Raw genomic sequence first — 18,771 nt, 5'->3', positions numbered from 1 at the left:
TCTAGAAATTCTATGAATGTGTCTTGATTTTTCTTCAGTCTTGCTTCCATTATTAACTCTAACGTCAGAACTGCCTCTGGTGCCTTCACCTTTCCTAAAGTCAAACTGCTCGTCATCTAAGAGATCCTAAGCTTTCTCGTCCATTCGTCTGTTTATTATTCCTGTCAGCAACTTGGATGCGTGAACTGTTAAGCTGATTGCTCGATAACTCTCGCACTTACTCGCTCTTGCAGTCTGTGGAACTGTGTGGACGTTTTTTCGCCAAAGTCTGATGGTATATCGCCAATCTACAACATTCTACACACCAGCGTCAACAATGGTATTGTTGTCACTTCCCTAGTGATCTTAGAAATTACGATGGGATGTCATCCATCCCTTATGCCTTATTAGACCTTAAATTCTCCAAGCATCTTTTAAATTCTTACTCTATGACTTGGTCTTCCACCTCTTCCCTGTCGACTCCTGTTTCTGCTACTGTCGCTTCATCAGGCAAGTTCTTCCCGTTATATGGGGATTCAGTGTACTCTTTTCGGCTATCCAATTTTACCTCAGCATTTAACAGTGAAATTCCCATTCTACTCTTAAAGTTACACCCCTTGCTTTCAATCCCACCGAAGATCATTTTGACTTGCCTATAAGATTAGTTACTCCCTCTGACACTCAATTCTTTTTCGATTCTTCACATATTCCTTACAGCCATTTCGCCTTAGTATTTATTTCAGTCCTAAGTTACTTTTATATCTGTATTCCTGAATTACTCTGACCTTTTTTTTTACTTCCTCCTTTTGTCGATGAGCTGAAGTATTTCCTCTGTTACATATGTTGCCTTGCTGTTACCTTCCTTGTACCTGTATTTTTCATTCCGGCTTCTGAGATTGCCCTTTTTAGACACGTTCATTCCTCTTCAACTGAACTGCCTACTGAGCTTTTCAGTCAGTATTTATAGTCTCATTATGACTTGCCTGTAAGATTAGTTACTCCCTCTGACACTCAATTAGTTTTCGATTCTTCACATCTTTCTTACAGCCATTTCACCTTAGTATTTATTTCAGTCCTAAGTTACTTTTATATCTGTATTCCTGAATTACTCTGACCTTTTTTTTTACTTCCTCCTTTTGTCGATGAGCCGAAGTATTTCCTCTGTTACATATGTTTCCTTCCTGTTACCTTCCTTGTACCTGTATTTTTCATTCCGGCTTCTGAGATTGCCCTTTTTAGACACGTCCATTCCTCTTCAACTGAACTGCCTACTGAGCTTTTAAGTCAGTATTTATAGTCTCAGAGAACTTCAAACGTATCTCTTCATTCCTTAGTACTTCCGTTTCCCACTTATCTGTACTTCGATTCATCTTGACTAGTCTCTTAAATTTTAGCTTACTCATCATTACTGAAGTGTTATCTGAGTCTATATCTGCCCCTGGACACGGCTTACAATCCAGTATCTGATTTTGGAATCTCTGCCTGACCATGAGTTATCTAACTGACATCTTCCCGTATTTCTCTGCCTTTTCTAAGCATACCTCCACCTCTTATGATTCTTGAACAGTATTTTCTCTGTTACTAGCTGAAATTTGTTGCGGAACTTAATTCTTCATTCTGCTCTTTTATTCCTAGTACCAAGTTCATACCTTCCCGTGTCCCTTTCTTCTGTTCCTTCTCCTACAACCGCATTCCAGTCCCCTATGACTGTTAGATTTTCACCTCCTTCTTCGTACTGCATTGCCCGCTCAATATCCTCATATAGTTTCTCTATCTCTTGACCTTCTGGATATGACGTCGGCATGTATACCTGAACTATTGTTGTCCATGTTGGTTTGCTGCCGATTCTGATAAAACGATACTGTCAGTCAACTGTTCACAGTAACTAACTCTCTGCTCAACCTTTGTATTCATAACGAATCCTACTCACAATATACCATTTGCTGCTACTACTGATGTTACCCTGTACTCTGGCTAGATATAAATCCGTGTCGTCTTTCCACTTCACTTCAGCTACACCCACAGTATCTAGATTTAGCCTTGGTATTTCCATTCTCCTGTTTTCTAGCTTGATTACCTCGTTCAAACATTTGACATTCCAGTGTGGTGTAACGACGTATTAGGGTTTTCGTTTGTTATATGACCATGTGCAGACTTCGTCACCTACGTCGGTTACACTCACTTCAAAAAATTATTTATATTCTTTTTAAATTGTCATAGAATGGTTCTTGAACGAAACTGTAAAACATCCGTTGAGTCGTATGCAAAGAATTACATCACTTGGGCCAATTGGTTTTCGTAACTTTTTCCCAATTTAAATTTCGTTTGTTTTTCCTCAGAAAATTATATCGACACACGTTATCTTGATCTAATCGATATCAGAATCACACATTAAATAAACTTTTTTAGATTCAAAGTTTCGGCCAACGCTGTCTGAATCAATAATCTTGTCAAATATATTATTAATCCGTTCACATAACTCTTCATAAATAAATCTTCACGACACGTGTTTCAACTTTAGTAGCATACACTATTTTTATTAGCTTCCTACACATACAGATGTGAACTTGAGCGTTGACAGACAGTGACTAACATTTCAATAAGACTAAGCTCATTATGACGTCATTGTTGTACAAAAAGAGTATAAAAATTCATTTTTAATTTTTAGAAACACGACGCAACAACTCGGTTCCAGGATCTTCTGTTGCTCCTTGGCTGTCGACCCGCGACGTATAGCGGCCAGCAATTTCCTCTCTGGTCGCGGCAACGAAGATGCTGTCCCCGTTCGTTGCGCCGATCTCTCCGTACATGAAACACATAAAAAAAATACAAAACTTTTAGATAATTCACATTTATTACAAATAATAAGAAAACACATAAACAAAAACTAAATTAAACTTATAGTCATCTGCAAACTGGGCTGACTTGGTGGATGGGTGACGTTTAATTTCGTCCCACTACATACCCCACCCACAAGCTCAGTTTGTCAGGTTTTAACCGAAATTAAAACTGTTCAATATACAATATTTAACTGTTAATACATTTTCCTCACATTTTACGTAACCTAGAGTCCTTGCTATTAGAGAGATTTAATCCTTTTAATACAATATCGTTGTGACTATTTGTCATTTACTCTTAATTGTGCTCTTATGGTAATTCGTAACCGAATATAGGGAGATTGCTCCTCTTCAGTTAATAGTTGCTAATAAATACTAATTTAGTACGTTCTTTAACGTTGTACCTTAGGACAGAGCGTTCAAATTGTGATAGATTAGTTTCAGTTTCATTTATTTACTAGAGTTATTCTTCTCAAGAATGTATATTACTAATAAGTTTCTCACAATAACTAATAGTACTATTTACTTTACGTCATTCTCTTCCCTAATGCCTTATTTATGCCTGAGGTCAAGAAGAAATCAAGCAAAACTCTCTTTAGAATCTCGGCACGGCTTTCTTTACCTTCGGACACCTTGTTGGGTAATGGCCATTTATTTAGGAGAACCAAGCGAGAGAGCCCCGTTTGGTGTGTTCTATATTAACACTATTACAAACCTCTATTAAAGGCACTCTGCTATGTTCTCGTGAGCCATATAGCTCTGGACGCCCATGGTCCCTAAAACTATCAACCATCCCCTTTGGTTCCTACTATCCGAGTAAATTTAAAATACGCAAAATTCCTTTAGACCTAAGAGCAAAATTTCCTCCATATAAATCCCCCTTTTGGTTATCTTTCTCTTTTTTTGAAGTACCAGTAGATTATTGTAGAACACTTGTTTAAGCTTTCTGTTTCATTCTTTAAAATAATACGTAACTATCACGAAAAACTTCACATGAATAAACTATGAACGCTCTTCCGTGTGTAACATATACTAAATATTAACTTATTTAGGAATGAAGGGTTTCATTTGATCAACACTATATAATCCTTTAATTACACCTGATGAAGGTTCCATAAGAAGTAATGCTTTGGGATGTCCAATCTTATGTACAACATATGGACCTTCAAAGATAAAGAAGAATTTTCTACATTCCTTACCGATCTTAGAACTTTTAGGATGAGATCGTACTAGCACAAGATCTCCTAACTGAAATGAGGGTTCTACAGCCTGTTGATTATAACTTTTAATTCTCCGTTCGGCATTTTTTACAATCTGTTCGCAAACTTTTTCGTCTCGAATATCTTGTTGTATCTCATTTACTGGTGGCCAAGGTAAAGCAGCTAGTAAAGGCTCACCTATAATTCGTTTGCCTAAAATTTCTATAGGTGATAATCCCGTCGTTAGGTGAGGCAATTCATTTAATATCTTTTCGAATTCAGGCATTAGTTTGGCCCACCGAGTATGTTTATGTGCACAATAAGTTCTACATAATCGTCCTAATTCTTTCATGACTCTTTCTACTAAATTACTTTGAGGGTGATATTTCGAAATTAAGATATGTTTGATTCCATATTGTCTTATCATATCTTGAAATCTTTGACTAATAAAGGCACTACCGTTGTCAGACATAAGTCGTTTAGGAATGCCCCAGTTAACAAAGTAATTTCGTGTGAGGCAGCGTATAACGCTTGCTGTATTCGCTCGTTTCACAGTATACAGTTTCACATGTTTGGACCAACATTCCATTACAACAAACACATATGTTAATCCTCCTGAACTCCGAGGCAGAGGGCCGAAAAAATCTAATGACAGTAGATCCCACAAACCTCGAGGAATTACAGCATATAATTTATAACGCTTGGATTTGTTATTAACTTTAACCTTTTGACAGGTTTCACAAGCCCTAATAATACTTCTCACAATACGTGACATATTTTTGAAATAATAATACTTCATTAGATGTTTAATACATTTATGAATTCCAAAATGCCCGTAACCTTCATGAATATAAGTAATTAACTCGTCCACAACAGTTTCCGGAATGCAGATTTTCCATCTCTGGTGTTCCCTCTGTGCTTTCCAATACAACAAGTCGTTAAAATATAACCACACACCCCGGGTGTTAACTGTTTCGTCCCCATTATTAAGGTTTTATATAATTCGTAGAATAACATTTTTGTTTCCTTTATGTAATACGGTAACCTACTATTTAAGACTCGTATTAGATGACTTTCAATTAATTTAGCACGGTTTAAATTCCATTCAAAATAATTCCTATAACCTCTCCACCGTTTAGAATATGGAGGAGGGTCTAACAACTCTAAAGTTAAGTGTTGTTGTTTTCGTCTTGACCAATAATTTTGTTTAAATTGCTTAACAAAATCATCCCAATCCCTGAATTCATTTCTATGCAGTACTGCCCATTCCGCAGCTTCTGCTTCTAAATGTCCTATTACAAATTGAATGCGTTTTTCATTACTCCATTTAGGAGATAATGATGTTTCAAAAGCTTTTATAAAGATTATAGGGTGCAGTTCGCCTCCTGGTTTGAATACAGGAAATCGACTTGCTACATTTGAATTTGTTGTTATGTCATCCAGACATTCTGCGAGAGAAATAGTCGGATTTTGTTTAACTGGCAGAGATGGAGTTGCATCGGATTGGCTTGCCGTGACTGCCTTATTCATATTGTTGTCGTCCGAGCTAGCAAATTCGATGCGACTGTTGTCTCTGATTATGTTATTACCTCTGCTACCTGAAAGGTTCTCGTTATTATCTAATTCCGATAACCGTTTAGTAATTTCCTGTATCCGCAGTTCTGTATTGGATACGCGATTAGCTAATATCGATTCTTCACTGTGTTCACGATGTGAACGCTCTGTACCTTCATCAATGTTATTATCTTTGGCAGTCTCAAGGTTACTGCATATCTCAGTAATTAAAGATTTCATGTTTTCGATTTCGGTATGGTCCTTTTCTACTTGATGAGTTAATGTCTCTAATTCTACATTATCTATTGAAGAAATCTCTACAGGTTTGGTAGAGACCTCTTTAATAGATTTCCATAATTCTCTGCGAACAGTTTCTGTTTGCATAGAAAATTCATCTCGTAACATATCGTTATTTTTCTGTATTTCACCTACAACTAAGATATTGACACTATCTAGTCTCTCGGATAAGTCAGTAATATCGTGTCGCATGCGAGCTTTTTCCTCGCGCGATTCCTGGATATGTTCTTCTAACCTTTTACAATTATCAGCAATCTTATTACTAAGTCCTACTAATTTTTCCTGCATTTCAACTTTAGAAGACTCTATTTTATCACTTAATTCTCGACTGGTTTCATTAAGATATTCCTGCAACCTGTCTGTTGATTTTGTTAGCTCCCCTTTAAGTCTAGCAGTAGATTCCTCGTTAGACTGTTTTAATCTAGCCATAGATTCTTCGTTAGACTGTTTTAATTCCTCTTTTAATCTAGCAGTAGATTCCTCGTTAGATTGTCTTAATTCCTGTTTCAGTTCCTGTTTCAATCTAGCAGTAGATTCCTCGTTAGCCTGTTTTAATTCCTCTTTTAATCTAGCAGTAGATTCTTCGTTAGATTGTTTCAATTTAGCGATCGCCCTAAAAAGGGATCTCATGCTCCTATCGGACATAGATTGCTCTTCGTCTGACATTTCACTTCCCGACATTATTGTAAAATATTAACTATTTACACACGCAGACTTGGAATCAACAATCCTATAAAAGCACACTTCCTATATACAACACTCCACTTCCAACTTGAAACAAACTCACCGGACACTAATATTGTAATTTGTAGTTCTCGATGATCAGTGTGCTGCTATGGGCTGCAGATGTAACAGCCGTCGATGCAGCCGCTGAGATGCTGCGACCCCGCTTCCGCAACCGGCAGGACGCTGAGTCGAACACCGGAAACGTCGCTGGCTGCAACCACGCCCGGCACCGCCGTAGACAGGCGAAGCCCTCAGCAACACCTCTAATACCAGCCGGAGGAACGCCCCGCAGCTGACGTACTGGGCCTATTAGTTTAGGGAGAAAAAATGTTGTCGGGGTTTGCAGCGTTCGGCTGCTGCCCAACAGACGCGCCTTCTCGTGGAACAACTGCGTGACCGTACTGCTTGGCTGCGCTCCGTCAGATGCCCACCCCCCCTTCCTTGTGGAACTCATTCTTTCATCGGTTATTCAGTCTTTTTCTCATGAGCACCTCCCCCTTGGCCGTCCCTTCCCATAGACTTGAATGGGGGATTATTACGGAATCTTTCGCCAATGGAGAGATCATGATGACCATTTTAGTTACGGGCTACTCTTCTTTTCGTTACACATTGTGTGTCTTTAATGCAGTGTGGTTCCCACTGCCTTCTGTATCCGCATGCTGCTGATCACTGCTGATACATCCACATTTTAGCAGCAGTTTCCCACTCCAAGGACAGAAAAATGCTTTGAACATACGTCCACTCACTCACTCCCTTTGACAAGACTATTGGCACAATGGGGGATGTTCCTGGCCGCCACTTCTTATTGCTTTCATTGAAAATTTGAGCAGCACCGAGGACGTTCCAATTGTTAATCAAAGACACTATTTCTAGACCACTGGTGTAGTGGCGTAACACATGGGGACGGGGGTGGGGGCGGGGGCAGTGGAGCAGATGCGCTTGGCACAAAAGTTTTTAGCGACTCAAAGAAACTGTAGAATAAAATTTTTCTCGTATAATAAAATACGATATTTTAGGACTTTCATGGAATCCCTGTCATAACCGATTACCTACGTTAATATATTTTTCACAGTTATTATTATACCTGTTCCGCCATCGGAGTGAGGTTGGTCCTCACCCTCAAAAATTATTTTTTCAATTATTTAATGTTTTTTCAAAGCTTGTCTCATTATTAATGTTTTTAAGGAAGGAATCTTTTGCCCAGTGCAGGACAAGACGAAAAACAGAAAAGAAACTGGCTGAAGTCTTGACAGATTTATTGTGAAAATGAATGATAGCTCCTGGTCTGTAAGTACACCAGAATTTACATTTTTGTGTAATCCAGGGCACATACGTTGTTTTCTCCCTACAGTAGAAGAAGAGATAAAATTGCCCAAAAATGCATCACTGTCTGCGCAGAAAATCAGTTTCTTAGAGCAGACTGATTTGAGTTTTCACTGACATTTGTTGTTGGACAATAAAAGTGAGACTTTGAAAAGTGAACTGGATAATAGAGGGACATATTAACTACAGAATAATTTTTGTAACGTATAGTACTGGCGAACCATTTCCAAAGGATTTCTTTTACTTGAATATCGAAAATGGCGAGAGGATTTTAAGGACAGAGTTGTTGTATCCTCTTGCGAAATGTGATATATACTGCTTTCTTTGAATGCAAACAACAGCAGAAGTTCTTTTGTACAGCGACGTGGTTCTAAAACAGGCAAACAGATGGACCCCGGGGTATCAGATCCTGGAAATATTGTTATCATCTTGAAGCACGTGAAAACTGGGAAGAGCCTGATATATGTCTACAGACATTTGAAGCAATCGATGATGCTGTTCAATTAGAACAACATAAATCATTTTTATAAATGGAGGTCTATAGTAACAAGATCTCTTGGCTGTGTATTGTATTTAGCCAGACAATTGCTATCCATGTGTTGTCACTCATAACATCTTTGTGAAAGCGATAACTGTGGAAATATTCTCGAAACTTTCAAGATGCTTGCCAAATACACTCTAGTAGAGAATCATCATCTTTACGAAGTTCAGCCAATAGGTGACTATCTAATGTCTTATTTTTCTCCACAAAGCCAAAATAAATTCGTCACGTCAGAATAGAAATATTTAATAATGTTTCTAAAGTTAACTATTTCTCCATCGTGCTTTTTAATATGCCAGGTATATAACAGACTGACAAAATGTCTTAAGTATTTCGTTATGTACATACTGAAGGTTCAGAAGTCAGAGTAAGGGAATCTTTATTGACTTTTTTACATTACATCGGAAATCAGCTACTGGAATTACAGAACATATTTGTAGCGAGTTTCGCGGAGTTGGTCTCATACTGGTGTACTTCTGTGTATAAGGTCACGGTAATGCTGCGACATGAAATGGGCACTTGGTGGCGTTCAGAGTCATATTATATACCCAAAAGCAATGTAACAATCACTCATTTCACCTTCCTGGAGTACATTCAGCTATTGTTGGAACCAAATCGGTGACTTTTTTGGTATGTAAAAACTGTGTACAAATTTTTCTCAAGCTATACACGTTATTGGGATTTTCTTAAATAACATGTAATGAGTGACGATCATGTGTCATAGGGCGATGTTAAAGGATGAATCTGTATATATACTTGCTGAGCAATCTGAAAGCATAACTGAACTTTTGGAAGTCTTAAGGGATGGATCAGAAGAAACCACAAAAACCGAAAGATATGGGTGAGTTTGTTGGTTTGCGTGATGACCTATCCTTTCTTTAGAGTCCTTTATTTTTGGAGCATAGTGCTTACTGAAGTGAATGACACTCAGACATATCTACAGCAAGAAGGACTAGGGCTGATCAGTGTGTTCAGAAGCTTAAAGAAATGACTCCATTTTGTGAAGAAAAGAGTGACTCTTTAGTCACACAACATGGAGGTACGGAAGATATTTGATATTTCAACAGAAAGAACAATCAGAAGAAGAATAAATGATGTTTGGTGAGAAAAGTATTGACTTTCGCTTAAACTTAATACAGGAACCTCTTTGGATGTAGCTTGTGGCAGTAAATAAGTTAATATTAGAATTAAAAGAAAGTACGTTACAGATAATTCATCAGCTACTTTTCTTCCTTCAAATTCAAACATTACTTTATGCAGAAAAGTATTAATTAATTTTTCGAAACTTTCAGCATTTATGTGACAGCTTATTTCGAATTGTATGTTTCAGCTATGTTCCTGAGGTACACGTCTTAGATGTTCAACCAGAACAGAACTTTTTTTGTGTAGAAAGCTTTAAAATTATTAAGATGACTAATAAAGTGGAAGATACAAGATAGTTCAATTAACAGTGTTGTGATGCCAAGAACATTCTTAACAATCTCTACATCAGATACTACTTGTGAGTGAGTTTTACCAAATTAAAGCTAAGAAAGACGAATAAGATACTATGAACCAGTAAACGGTAAATGACCTTGCAATTTTATCAACTGAAAGAAAAATACTAATAGCTTTTAACGATGTGATTGAACAATTCGCAAGAATAGAAACCAGGAGATTTTAAAGAAATGAAATTGATTCGCTGAAATGTCTAATGCGTAAGGTTTCCTGTTCTCCTACTTTACTGTACTTCTATTGATTCATGTATACTGGTATAGTTTCGAAATAAGTGTTAATGACTTTAGAGAAGTAATTTGATTTAAAAATTATAATTGTAGGATTAGAAAATGAATTATTTAAAACTTCGATTTGTAACAGCTTATGAGGGAGAGTAATTTTTCAATTCTCTTCAGGCAGTCGAAAGCTACAGTGCAATACTGAGTACAGTGCCGATTATTTTTGAGACTCTTGTTAACTGTATTAAATTTGGCTCTCATAATGCATTCTTCACAAACCACTAATATATGACCTCACTACTGAATTTATTATAAAGACCAACAACAAAACATACCATTTTGTTACATTATGAGACTTTGCCCAGACCTTTGCTTTTGTTTTGTCGAAGTCTACATGGGCAATAAAAATATCACAGAGTAGATGACATTCATATTGCATTTTAATTTTATCATGAAATATCACACAGACGCAATGCACTGAAGAAACAGAACTAAACTGACAATGGCGAATGACAATATCTGGAGTTCCACAAGGTTTGATCTTGCACACGTTTTTTGTTCTTATTCCATTAAAATTAATCTTGAAAATACTTCAAAGGGCGCCATACAATTATATCTTAGGCTGACAACAAAAGTGTGCGTACTAATGGCCTTATTAACCATACCAGAAACTGTCTGGAATTAACACAACATGTATAGAACTTTCTCACAGCTAGAAGTTGAGTTTTACCTACGCAAATATGTATATGCTGCACGATATCAAGCAAAGAAAATTATCTGCTAGTATCAGAAACTTACAGACTATCATACAATTAAACAAACACCGTCTGAAACATTTGTCATAATGGCGTGTGCTTCTACATAAAAAATCAGTTGAAAATATGCTTTTATCAGAAAAGGTTGAGCAGAAGATGTAGAAATAATTCGCTAACAGACACTATCGCTTTGTCTTCAGTACCGGAACTTGTTCTTGATTTAGTTTAAAATATTAAACAATTGGTTTTAAGAAGTACAAGACGAAACAGGGATTTCTGTGAAAATTGAGGTGAAACTTAAAAATTATCCACTATAGCCCCTTCTTGTACAAATTTTCTGGTGATGTAATTTAACGATTGATGATTGTAGTTATTCTTCGACATTTGACAAAAATTTCATTATCTACAGAGATTTATTCTCAAATAAATTTTTATTTATGTAATTGGGCTCTGATGAATACTAAGCTGTCATTCAAACATGAATATTGGGTATGTAGTGTAACTTTTTGAGCTAGCACCCATTTGATATTAATTGATTCCTTATTAAGTTTCCATATTAAATTTAGCACAAATATTATATAATACTCTAACCCTATCAATAGCAACGCATTTTGCATAATGCATAATACTTTATACCCAACACAAAAGAAAATAAAGAAAAAAACACATTTTGTTGATTTTGTTAACTTTTATTAAACCTAGAATAACAAGGTGCGGCTAAAATTAACCCAGTCAATTTGTTATCCTATGTTGCTACTACTGGCTTCTCGGATGGGAGATATTGTTTATCATTCCATTCAGTATTATTCTTCAAGTTGAGGAGGCTATAATCGCTCAGGCTTTATTCTCCATAATCCTTTACAGGTAAAGTGTGAAATTTATCCATTGGGGTAAAAGAAAATCATCCTGCCTTGTTATTTACGTTAATTTTTTTCTTATTTTTACCACAAAGGTGGTATTTTGTTCGCAGACATATAAAATGTCTTCCGACAAGATATTAAGAACTCCAGAGGAAATATGATTTATTCCCCATTGTTTAACAGGGTTAAACTGTGTCCTTCAGTCATGCAATCCTTTGGGAACTTTCTTGAACACGAAACTCTCTCAAGCTTGTTTGTGGTCTTGTGATCGTAGGACCACTTCTTAATATGTGTGTGTGTGTGTGTGTGTGTGTGTGTGTGTGTGTGTGTCCTATAATTGTTGTTTATGATGCTGTTGTTGTTGTCTCTCAATTGTTGTGAATGGTGCAATGGACATCACATTTTTTATCTTTGGCATAAGAAACTGAGCATATTTTGATGTACTAATCTATGTATAAAATTAAGTTACTTGGACTCTATAACTTGAAACGTGTGTTTTGCTCTGGTTCAGCATCTTTCTGCCGTGCTCATTGTGAAATGTGTATACCCATACCACTACATCACGAAAACAGTTTTTTATTTATAATTAATGAAGGTGTAGCTTGTATTTCTGAAAGAGCAGAATTTACTTGCATTGTTTCATTTGTAATAATACAGTGGGTGTATCAACAGTTGATTTATGATCATGTCTTCTACACATTACCTAAGAATCTGACTGTATTAAATAGTATTTTATGTCAGACTAAATCCCTTATTTCAACAGTCATTACTCTGCTTTATCCCAAAATGGAAACGCACATGGAAACACTTTTCGTTACAATGTTGTTTACGTGTTTTCATTAAGCATTTGGTGGTGACCAATACTTTATAGTTTAACAAGCGGTGCGAATAATGTTCTCATTTGTTTTTCTAAAGACATATATATAATGCCTGGCTATCACCATGCACCCAAGATTCAGTGGGCACAATCTATTAGATGCTTTAACAACTAAATTATTCTAGACAACTTATTACTAATATATACGCTGTCAGCACAGTAACTTATCATCTAAATATACGCCAAAAAATTGAAAGAGTTAGGATCATCATAGGACAGTTTGCTCTGAACCATTAATAACTTAGGACAGTTGCGATATGAACAAAACAGTTCTATTTATCTACTGAGGCTATTACTGCGGATGTCCGTTTATGTATAGTTATGGTAAACTGAATATTTTCGGTCAGAAACTCCCGCCACACGATGCTATTCTCTAGTTGGTTTATCCCGTTTTTTTCCTCTTCTAATCCGTTGTTGTTAGTGTTAATTAAATTATGTGCAGCTCAAAATTAGCCGTCCTCTTCAGATGTGGCCCAGATAAGCCGAAAGACTGGATAGCTCTGTTACAAAGCATCGTTGTTCTTGTTGCGGTAGTTTGAAGCATTCCACGTTTACGTTATTAGTACACGAAAATGTTTATCTAGGTCGATAGAGCGTTAAAGAAAACCGAGAACATCTTTCTTATCCATTCGTTAAAGTAACATTAGAAGCACATGACAAAATTATTTCCATTGAAACATTCACTACGAAAATACAAGACTTATAATCCAGCTGGTGGATCGCTAGTAAAGGGGAGGAAGGACCAGCCAACCCGTCAGGTGCCAAAAGACGTAGATTACATGTATACGCATACACACAGACCCACACACACATGCTCACGGAGATGATGTTTACTGGTTAAGCATTCCATATTAACCAAAAGAATAGTATTACAAAAATGAGAAAATTAGACAGTGAAACGGTGGAAGATTCTTTTTTTCACAAATTGTTGGGGCTGGCTGACCGTTGCCGTAAAAATGGGAAAAAAATCAGCCACTCCTATCCCCTTTAAAATCTACACAAAAATTATTCTATGGAATACCTCACGAAGTTGTCAAATATTTGCTACACACGTCCATTCGTAATTTGAAATATGTTGCATGCCAACAGGTGATTATAAGTGTGCCCTCGTTTGAGCAAATAAAATGTATGCTATTGTCAGTGGAACATTACAAGCATTGCAATCCGGTAGGTCTTGTCGCTGGAGGAGAAACCAATGTCTCAGGAGAATATGTCTGATATGAACGCTTGTTCATAACAACATATTTATGTCACTTCTGTGACTCCTTGGAATTATTCTACAGTCATACTGTTTCCTTCATCAACCACAGAGTGTTGTCTGCCAATTTTAGTAAATTCTCCTCCCAGCGATGCAGAATCCGTTTCCTCCACAGCGAGGTCAAGCATGTAGAGGGATAATGCACTGAGCCACTGTAGGTACTGTGAAGGCCTTGATGTCTGGTGCATTCGCAGATTCGTCTCCCCAGTTCCTACTTGCTCTGGTATACAGCGGTATAACATGTCCTTCATTACCTTTGGGAGGTGAATGGGTGTGTCCTGCATGTTGTGGGGTGTTTACTGTGCTGGAAGCAAGTTGGCGATAGTTTGCATGATTTTGGAGCCTCAGAGCAGACGAGCATTTCGTGGCTCGGGTACGCCTTATCTGCTACAGTACACTCAAACCTGCATCAACCGCTACACTGCGCAAAGTGAACTCATTTAGTAAGAGTACATTGAGGACATGATTAAAGCAAACGACAGTGCTGCACACGTTTGCCCCTTGCTTAGCCCATATAATTTATGATACGGAGTCGCAATGCTATTTGTAAATGTTATGATATGTGGGTCATATTAAGGGGTATTGTATCCTTTAGTCTGTTAACTGTAAAATAACTGTTTGTTTCGACGGCAACCAGAGAGCGTGACAATTCTAACACTTGAGAAGTTAGGATGCTTCATGCACACAAAGTGCGGTCATCTCTGCTTTCGCACTGAATGCAAATAAATTCCTCGTTCATAGGTAATTCTGAAAGCCAGTGTCATGGATAAGCCAGCCTAGACCACACAAAAGCCTTATGTATTCTGTTGGATCTCCAGGACATCGTGCTATCAGAATTTTCAGTTTTGGTAGGCACGAGTCTTTTTTGTCAAAAACGAGGCGTAGAAACCACACCGAACCTCGGATGCACACAATGATGTCCCATATAATCAATGCATTAGGGCTAAACGTGCGTTGTGAGACAACTACATCTTCACAGCTTTCTTTACCGGAATCTCCAATCTCATGAATATAAATTGCAACGAATGTGTTGCTGTTGCAGGCTTAGAGGGTGAGCAGAACATAGCATGTGTGTTCACAAATAATGAACACTGTTCTGGTTTATTTATCGTGGATGTAATGCTCTTAATAGCAACACATTAGGCTGGCACTCAGTAGCACTCGTTCTCCCGCTCAAACAAGTCTGACACGAACTCCCCACCTCGACATCTATAATAACGCTGTACAAGGAACGAAAATAGAAGAATGGGTAGCCCTTCCCAGAAGCCGAGTTGATGGAGCAGTCTGGAGATGTTAGGTACAATTGGTGTCAGTAACCTTCGCTAGACAGGAAATATTCCTATGAGGTTTTGAAGCAAATTAACTTTATAAAAACAGGCTGGTCACTAATCTTTGCCAAAAACAAACGAAGTACCCAAAACGCAGCTCTTTGGAATACCTTAATTAATATATTATACAATAGATGTACTAATCTACACAAGTAACTTGCTTACGGTTTACTAAATAGGATGTCTGTGTCTTCAGTAGCACAAAAGCTCAGTCTACCGTGTAACATCACAATAAGTGATCTGAGAATGAACCCTGAGGAGGGAACACTTGAGAACATATTTTCCTGAAACCTATATTATCAATAGCTGATAGTTTTTCACAAAACCGTATTGTGTTCCATTAAGCATTTCTAGATTTTAACAACAAATAATTAACTAATTTTAAATGATACCACCGAACACTTTGCATAAAGGCTGAACTGGTCTGAAGTTCAGTAACTGTCCTTTTAAACTCAAAAATTATCCAGGGAAAGATTCCTCAGAGACAACTTAATTATGCAATATCTAAAATGGTAGGCAATGTAATCCATCATCTTACTATGTAACACGTAAGAGGTGTTGTATACGAGGGCTATTCATCCAGTAACCTGCGGCGAAGGTGGGTTTGAGTAGCAGGACTCAGAATTCAACGACTGCAGAAATTCAAAACTAGTCAAACGCTATCAATGGTGTCTTAATGTGGCTGGAAACTACGAGGAGAAATAAATTTCAGTATGTACTTCCACGGTGCTGTAAAAAAATTCCATAAATTTATTTATATTCAAAATGATACAAAAGTAAGTGGAAGTATCACTTTTATTACATATTCTCCATTTCAGTGTTGTAACGTATTAAGTATTTCAGATGTATACCTACACTATCTGAGGTGCAAAAAAGGTAAAATTCGGAGAAATACACTGAAGCGCCAAAGAAACTGGTAAAAGCATGCGTATTCAAATACAGAGATATGTAAACAGGCAGAATAGGGCGCGGCCGTCAGCAACACCTATGCAAGACAAGTCTCTGGCGCAGTTTTTAGATCGGTTACTGCTGCAACAATGGCAGGTTATCAAGTTCTAAGTAAGTTTGAACGTGGTGTTATAGTCAGCGCACCAGCGATGGGACACAGCATCTCCGAGGTAGCAATGAAGTGGGGATTTTCCCTTGCGACCATTTCACGAATGTGCCGAGAATATCAGAAATCTGGTAAAACATCAAATCTCGGACATCACTGCGGTAGGAAAAAGATCCTGCAAGAACGGGACCAACGACGACTGAAGAGAATAGTTCAGTGTGACAGAAGTGGAATCTTTTCGCAAATTGCAGCAGATTTTAATTATTGGCCATCAACAAGTGTCAGTATCCGATACATTCAACGAAACATAATAGATATGGAGTTTTGAAGCCGAAGACCCACTGGTGTACCGTTGAGGACTGCACGACACAAAGCTTTACGCTCGCCGGGGCCCGTCAACACCGACACTGAACTTGAAACATGTTGCTGGATCGGACGAGTCTCGTTTCAAATTGTATCGAGCGGATAGAACTGTACGGGTATGGAGACAACCTCATGAATCTATAGATGTTGCATGTTAGCAGGAGACTTCAAGCTGATGGAGGCTCTGTAATGGTGTGGGGAGAGTGCAGTTGAAATGATATGGGACCCCTGATACCTCAAAATTTGACTATCACAGGTAGTAGGGAATCATCCTGTCTGATCACCTGCATCCATTCATGACTACTGTGCATTCCGACGGACTTGGGCGATTCCACCAGATCAACGCGACAACCCACAAGTCCAGAATTACTACAGAGGGCCTCCAGGAACACTCTTCTGAGTTTAAATATTCCGCTGGCTAGCAAACTCCCCAGACATGAACATTATTGAGCATATCTGTTACCTTGGAACATGCTGTTCAGAAGAGATCTCCACCTCCTTGAAAGAATTTATGGGCAGCGCTACTTCCGCGATTAGTCTAATCCATGCCCCATCGTGTAGCGACAATTCTGTGTACTCGCGGGGGCCCTATACGATATTAGGCTGCTCTATCAATTACTTTGGATCTACAGTTATATACATCAATATTAATTGAGCACTTTCAATAATTTTGTACTAGATGTTATTCAGCGACTTAGAAAATAAAACTTTGCCATCCGATAAGACAAAAAATTGTAAGACTTTTTTGTCTGTGTCTGTATGCGGATCGAAATCAGCATTTCAGTCGGTCAGTTAGCTTGCTGGTGTTGTTGTCACCAGTCCGAAGACTGATTCGATAAAGCTCTCTACGCTTGTCTGCCCAATGACCTGAGACCTTCGCAGCTAAGGTGTGGGTCTGTCACGTAATGGAAAACGAAGCCTTACCGAAACAGTGACAAGCCAAGCGTATATAAACACTAACCATTTTAAATGCACAGTATCAGTCACCACCTGCAGCGGACTATGAGAGAATGTGCAAATCATCCTCGTGATAGGGGCCATCTAACTGGAGGCCCTGGATGCTGCATTCGCCCAAACTGCGGGTCCGCCTGCTGCGCATTAGTTCAGATGCCGCTGGGATTCGAGCTGGTGCCTTCCAATGGGGTGTTCACCTACTAGCTGACTTGCATCAGCTACAAGTGCGTAACGTGGGAGACCCTGTTTCGTGTCTGAGTCTACCTAGCTGCATTTTACGGACAAATCTATTCCTACTGATCAGCTCTAAGTGGGCACATTCCACTACTGGCAGCCGCTATTGCTGTTACTCCATCACTGCATGCTTGAGTGCCTCTCTCACTGAGTCAGGCATCCGCCCAGCTAACAGGAGCTAATTTTCGCCGCGCGGAGTGGCCGCGCGCTCTTGGGCGTCATATCGCCGATTGCGCGGCCCCTCCCACCGGAGGTTCGAGTCCTCCCGCGGGCCCGGGAATGTGTGTTGTCCTTAATATAACTTAGTTTAAGTTAGTTTAAGTAGTGCGTAAGTCTAGGGACCGATGACCTCAGCAGTTTGGTCCCTTAGGAATTCACACATTTAAGCATTTGAACACCTAAGTTTCAGGGTCCGTTTTTACGACTCGCCTTGATGCTGATGAGGTGCTACACCGCTGTGGGGCTGACAACGTCACCCCGCTTCAGCAGCCTCCCACTGGACGGAGCCGACGCCGTACGCTGCCCATGAGAGGAAGCCACTTGATGATTTCAGCAAGCACACTCCACCAACTGAGACCAGCCTGCGTCTTGGGGTCACTGACCAATGCCTCACAATACTGCTATTGTTGTATCTTTCACTCGGAATAAACACAGCTATTTAATTTTCATTTCCATGGTCATATGTTTTATATCCAGCTGGTTCTACCCACCGCCTCACTGCAACCTCGCGTAGGATAGACAGGTGACCATCGACAACAGCTACACCACCCAGCATAGGTATCATTCACCCCGCCTAACTTCATTTTCTCGGAATCATTTTTCTTGCTATTGTGTCTTCATTTTATATCGTCTCCATTTTTTGCCACAGTCACTTATTCTTGTGACCAAACAGCAAACAGCAATGACTGGTTTTGGTG

The 18,771-nt window shown here is 38.6% G+C and overlaps 1 long non-coding RNA gene across 5 annotated transcripts in view; it reads left to right on the top strand.

Annotated features, from left to right (window-relative positions):
- The window catches only part of LOC126483696 (uncharacterized), a 114,365-nt gene extending 95,845 nt beyond the window's left edge, over positions 1 to 18,520 (top strand). For all 5 annotated transcript variants that reach the window (XR_007587759.1, XR_007587762.1, XR_007587760.1 and 2 more), the window contains one exon: positions 18,258 to 18,520. This is a non-coding gene — a long non-coding RNA (uncharacterized LOC126483696). The remainder of the gene's footprint in view (positions 1 to 18,257) is intronic.
- The last annotated feature ends 251 nt before the right edge of the window (positions 18,521 to 18,771 follow it).

This window comes from Schistocerca serialis, chromosome 6, assembly GCF_023864345.2.
Source record: "Schistocerca serialis cubense isolate TAMUIC-IGC-003099 chromosome 6, iqSchSeri2.2, whole genome shotgun sequence".
NCBI lineage: Eukaryota > Metazoa > Arthropoda > Insecta > Orthoptera > Acrididae > Schistocerca > Schistocerca serialis.
The sequence above is the reverse complement of the archived record's forward strand: the minus strand, read 5'-3'. Positions and strand labels throughout refer to the sequence as shown.